This window comes from Micropterus salmoides, unplaced genomic scaffold, assembly GCF_014851395.1.
Source record: "Micropterus salmoides isolate LMB-PRFRI ecotype aquatic unplaced genomic scaffold, ASM1485139v1 Ms_hic_scaffold_16, whole genome shotgun sequence".
In the NCBI taxonomy this organism is placed as follows: domain Eukaryota; kingdom Metazoa; phylum Chordata; class Actinopteri; order Centrarchiformes; family Centrarchidae; genus Micropterus; species Micropterus salmoides.
The window spans coordinates 18883116-18889537 of NW_024040707.1; positions in this window are offsets into that span (position 1 = coordinate 18883116).

A 6422-nucleotide genomic window follows, 5' to 3' on the forward strand; every position below is an offset into this window, starting at 1 on the left:
CATACAGACTGAGTGAACACAGCCTGGCCATAGAAAAAGTGTCGCCACAGACAGAGCTGGCTACCAGAAGAGGAGAGACTCTGCTCCCAGTGTGACAGAGGACAGGTAGAGACAGAGCTGCACTTTCTAACCTCGTGTCCTAAATATTAAACCATAACAGAAAAACACTTCCCAAACATTTCCCAAATATACCCAAAATTCAAAAACACACAAAAAAGATTTTGTTTATTATTTTTCACCACACCAATTCAGTTAACAGTGTCAACATCACAAATCCAAACATTTTTATATTTATGAAAACAAGACAACAAATAATGAAGAAATGTGAAATAAAATATATAAATAAAACTTCCAAAGGTATTTCCTCATTTCCTCTTATCATAATGTGGACCATAAACATAAAAATCTCCAAGACCTGAACTAACCCCTCAGCCAGCCAAAACATCCCAACTTGGAACATGCAAACAGTTGTATATGTAGTTTCAGAAATAGAACACAAATAACACAGAGAGAATGACTGAATAAAAAAAAATACAAGGTGTAAAAGAAAAATGTAAAAGAACAATTGAGACAATCAAAAATAATTTCAGAGTGAGAGAATGGAAGAGGGGTTCGGACGTTGCTACTCTGTAAGAGAGCGAGGAAGGGAGAAGGAGGGAGAGATTGCGAGGGAGAAAGAATTAGAAGAATGAGATAAGCTGTTGTTTTGATAAATAAACTGTGTGTGAGTAATGGGATTGGGTAAGCGTGCCATCTTAAATGAAGTTCCACTTAAAGTCCATGAGTCTCCTCAGCAGTGTGGATATTTGTGGATTGACTGTTTTGTTGGTGATTTGTTCACCTGACAGTTGCCTATTTCAATGTTTGAGGGACCTGAGTAGCCCTTACAAGTCCTTACATGACAGTATGGCAGTGGCAAATTAGTCATGTGCATCTGTAATCAACTGACTATGGGCTTTCAATCTTCAGTTTACCAATCAGCACAAACCAACATTCTGTATACTTCTTGAAGTCCCATGTACACTTAATATTTCTTTTAAAAGATTTAAGGAGAAAAAATTATTCACGCCACATGAATGCACCATGCTGTCGGCTCTTGTGCTTAATAATACATGTTGGCCTCCATTTGTCCAAATTTCTCTTCTTTTCTTACTTCTAATAAACCAATAGACTATCTACTACTACTACTTCTAATGGTAATTCTTCTTCTTCTTTTTCTTCTCCGTACATATTCAATGTAGTAATGAAATGCGCTCTGAAGAGCCTTTTGTCCACTTGAGCTACTGTAGAAACATGGCGATGTCCATGTTAGGGGGACCCGCGGTGTATGTAGATCAAAATGACATAACATTTTGAAATGACACAACACTAAGTAGTCCCATTAATACACCCACAGATTCTGCTCTGTGGCCTTTACAGCACTCTCAGCATGTCAAAATCAATGTAATTAATAGAGGTGTGAGAAAAACAGAAGCAATAAGTTACAGCAAAGCAACAGTTATATTATAAATAACTTTGCCTTAAAGGTTGTCTTCAGTATTTTTCAATCTGGACCTTATTTTTGACATTTTGGGTCTTTGGGTCAACTGGTCGAGTACTGAGTGAGCATATTGCAGTCAACAGCAGCAACACAGGGCTGCAATGTAATCCTTGTGGGCAATTGTGCCCCCATTAAAGTACGCCTAATAAAGTGCTTGTTTTTGCCTCTGACAGGCTCAGAATGTTATTATTAAGTAATTTTCTCGGGATCTCAAGATAACAAAGCAATAGTTTAACACAGGGGTCAGCAGGAACATTTTATATTATTGATAATTTCATGCTGATTACAGGATTCTCAGACAATGGGTTGCATATTTGATACTCACTTAAAGGGATACTATACGATTCTGCTGTTGGTTGGGTGTGTTTTGTATTTGTTTCTGTGTTCATTCCCTGCAATTGTGTTTGCTCTTCGCTGTAGTGTGTTACTTTGGTCATTTGCTTATTAGTCAGGTTTACTTGTTATGAGTTCATCAGTGTTTCTAGTCTTGTTCTACTGTCTCTAATGTTCTTTACTTCTTTAGGTTTTGTCAGCAAGTCACTTATGTTGTCTGTGTTATGTTTCATTTTGTGACATTGTTCCTTGTGGTTTTCTGTTAGCTTTAATTTCTGTTTGCAGTTGGTCTGCCCTAGTGCCTCTTGTTTTGTTTTACGTCCTGTGCTTGTCTCTAATTGTCTGAGTAGTGTCACCTGTGTGCAACTAGTTTCTACCTCACCTGTGTATTTAAGTGGGTATCTGTCTTTGAGTGGTTGGCTGTTCATTGTAGATGTTTTGAGGATTTTGTGTGTGTACCAGTGTTTCCAGTGTGGATTTTGTTTGTGTTTATTTCTTACGTGTAGCCTCCAGTGTAATCTCCTGTGTAGTTTCCAATGTAGTCTCTTGTTTCCCGGTTTCTTGTGGACTACTCTCTCACTTTTCTGACTTTGTTTTCACCTGCACTGTAAGTTTTCACCACTGTGTCTGCATTTGGATCCTAAACCTCTGATTCCAGCGTTCAGCCACCTGCAGAGAGTTTGCTGATGTTTGAGTTCAACTCCCTTCACTGCTCCTTCAGAAGCTCTGTCCCCCAAATTCATGGACGCATGTTGCCATGGCAACCAGTGCTACGCTGTTGAAAATGTCAGAATCCACAGAGTCTGCTGGCTGAGCGCACGTTAGCCTCAATAAGGTGGCATGTTTTTGCAGTACTGTAGAAGGTGTGACATCAAGCCTGTTAATGTTTAAATATGTATTGAAGCAAATTATTTTTATAAGCCGAAGTCTAAGCCACGGAATCTAGTTTATGTATCGGTAGGATTATTGAGAGTAACTTCAACAGTTACAATTAGTGAACAAACCTCATCAAATGAACAACATGTAAGCACACAAACGCAACGTCCAAAACACAACAGAATATAAAAGTAGCAAGAGCACACAAAAACCAGAGCGTTAGTGACCCATGAGGAAATATTCACTGAATTAACAAAAAGTGTATTGGGTTAGAATCGCAAAGTATCCCTCTAAGACCAATTTGACTTTTCATTTCCCCATCATTCCCAGGCAGAGGTGCTTCTCATTCAAGGGAATCCATTTAGACATTTCCTGCTATTTCGGAACCTTTGAAATAGCTGTCGGGAAATGTGGGATTGGATTCCCCTGAATGTCTTTCCCAGAAGAGGTTATTAAAAAACACACAAAAGATTCTTTGAAAATAGGGATTGAACACAGAATCCTTAGAAAATGACTCCTGTGCTCTACCAACTGAGCTAAATTATCCCATTATCATGGGAAAGCAACATTCAATATCTCAAGATCTCAAGATATTTATCCCGTTATGACTGGAAAACGGAATTTAAAAAATATTTGAATGGATGTAGGGCTTTAGTAGATAAATAGGCAATCATCTATGGAATTTGATTCAACTTAAGTAATGCAAACAAACAATTGCACAGATTTATGAATTAAATATGATTGATACCAAATAATTGGTAAGGAACAATTCGAGGAAGAAAATAACTTATCCAGGTTCACATGTGCAGTTCATGTAAAACTGCTCTTCCCAAAATGCCAAAAATACTGCATGATAATGCTGCTTAAGGTACTTTGAATGGTTTATTAGCAGTAAAGTGTTGTATTTTAGGAATGCATAATAGTTCTGTTAAAAAAACATCAATGGAGTGTAATTTAACAAATTTTCTTTTGTATTAACAGTAAAGCACTGCATTTAAAAATAACTTGTTAATATTGTTGAAATCTTGCTGTCAGTTAGACTGCAGTTATTTTCAGTGCACCTTAACGCATGGAAGTGCAGATATAGAGATAATATACATAAAGATGCAATATGTATACTGCATGGTCTGCTGCCTGTACACACACACACACACACACACACCTACACTTTGACACTGCCTGATTGTCCCAGAGACCCCCAAAGTGCACAGAGTGCCATTTACCACATCTCCATCTGCATACTCACTTCTCACACTCTTGCTAGTCTAAACAAACTTCCATCTGGATGGAAACATGCGGCACACTGAGCTCATCACTCATGTACAAACTCTGTGTACACACACGACCACACTGCCTCCCAAAGCCATCATATTGTGCTTTCTGCGTGATCACGTAAAAGGGCACAATGCTCCTGAATCGTGTACTTATTCCACTATGATGTCATTGGTGTTCCCATGTCTTGCTTTCTCTTCACTAAATGACAGATAGTCCCCCTAATTTACCCTGCTCCCTTTCTTTCCGCTTAATCCCTCTAATTCTTTCTCCTCATGGTGTCTGTTTTTCTTTTTCCAGGATGCTAATATCTACCGTTCAGCTGCCTTCCATTCATCTTTTATGCTTGAATTACAGCCTACCCTGGTTTTCCTGTTCCCAACCACTTTGTTTGCCACAGAGGAGATGCAGGATCGTGCAGGATGGATGGTCAGACAGTGTGTGCAGAGGAAAGGAGGGAGGAAAATACTCTCGGGCAGAGTGCTTTCAAAGTTTGTTTTTGTTGCAGCCTCCCCTGATGGACGGTTCAAATGGCAGATACTTAAACGTGGCTCTCTTTAGTGGATCAAAACATTTCAAAAGCATCTTCATACAGAGTTAAAACCACTGTTTACCCATCTTGTCTTTCAATGATTTTTTCCTTTTGTGCATTCTCTCAATCTGGTTGTTTTTCTGTTGTCTCCTCTTTCTTGTCAATGTATTTGCTTTGTTGTTTATTTTTCCCTTATCTGAGCCTTTTGTATGTTTGCTGTGCACACAAAAAAATCCATCATTGCTGTCTAGCGATAATGGGGCTCTGACAGACTGAGCAGAAAAAAACAGGCCAATAAACCAAAGATGGGCTACAAAGAGGAGAAGAAAATGATGGTAAAGATGAGAGGGGAAAAAAAGAGGTTTGAATTCTTAGAATGACCCTGCAGAAAAGGCCAGTGCACACATGCTGTCAAATTGGGAATGTCCTGATCCATGTTTTTCCTAAATCCTAATGTCTATAGAGATTTCAGTCTGAAATGATATTAATTGTATTCATTACATCTCTACATGTAGCTGTAAGCAATTATTACATCTTTGACTGCTGACTGGTTCTGTATTGAAAAAATATATAGCCTGCATCAAAGTCGATTCTTTGATGGTTTCCTATGTCATTATTTATCTGTTTTATAATATCTGTGGAATCCTCGCTTCATAAATTGAAGACACTGAAGTTGAAATGCAGTTGTTAACCAACAGCAGTACTTAAGAGGCATGGCCACAAGCAAATTGTTGCAGGAAGAGAGGCAGCTGGCAGCTGCATGCCCAGAGCAAATAAACAAAGGATTAGAATAAAAACAACATTTATTAATCCATTCAAAATGTCTGAATCGTGCAGATCCCCATCCTGCTGATTGGCTCAGAACATGGAATTCCACACGCTCACATGCAGCCTACATACTTTTAACCCTGGATTTATTCTCTCACCAGTCATCTCTTTTCTTCTCCCCCATATAGATGCACACAAAATATGCAATTTACTGTCGCTGGTCAAAGTTCTGGATCATGTTCACACAGCGGTGTTAGGTTTAATTTCTTTTCTCATATCTATTTGATATCCCTGTGTAAACCATCTGCGAGGTTCAGTGGATCAGGTCTGTCTTGACAAGCCTCCATTGACATCCAACTTGGCAGTGAGAATCACAGGTCTGACATTCAGCTTATTCATCTGTTTCTTCCACAGAATGACAAAGCACAAAGCAGCAATAGCTGCCCTATGAAAAGTGGTTATGGCTATCGTGCCGTGACCATATGCAAATTTTGCTATGATATGATTAATTAATTTGCCACTTCACACTTCATGCTTTGAGATTCCATAAACAGATTATGTCATCGACAATCTGTCTTTTGAAATGAACAAGTAAGTTGAAGTAAACTAGACACACATTCAATTCTGCACTTTCTAGCTGCAGGACTTACAGATCACTCAAAGACCACAAACTTGATCCCGCCAACAGCACTGTGTCCTGCCAAAGTGCCTCATAATTAAAAAAAAGTCTTCACCATGTTGATCTCACAGCTGTAGTTACTTCGTAAAAAGGAGTTTAATATCATGCAAAACATTTGATTATCTCCAAATATACCACCAGTAGCTACAGTTTTAGTTTAAAAGGAATTCATAACACAAAAGATGCAAAAAGACAATGTTGAAATGAATAAATGAATAGAGGGAATTCAACAGATAGATTAAAAATGTAAAGGCAGGACAAATGTAGAAATAAAATCACAAAAACAAACACAAGTGAACCTTTGACTTCTTGGGCTTAAAACAGAACTCCACTGCTTTAGCATTGCATTCTTATAACACTGTTGGCCTCACGATGGACAGATCAAAGCAGCAGGATCCAAAATATAGTCGCTTTTTATTGCA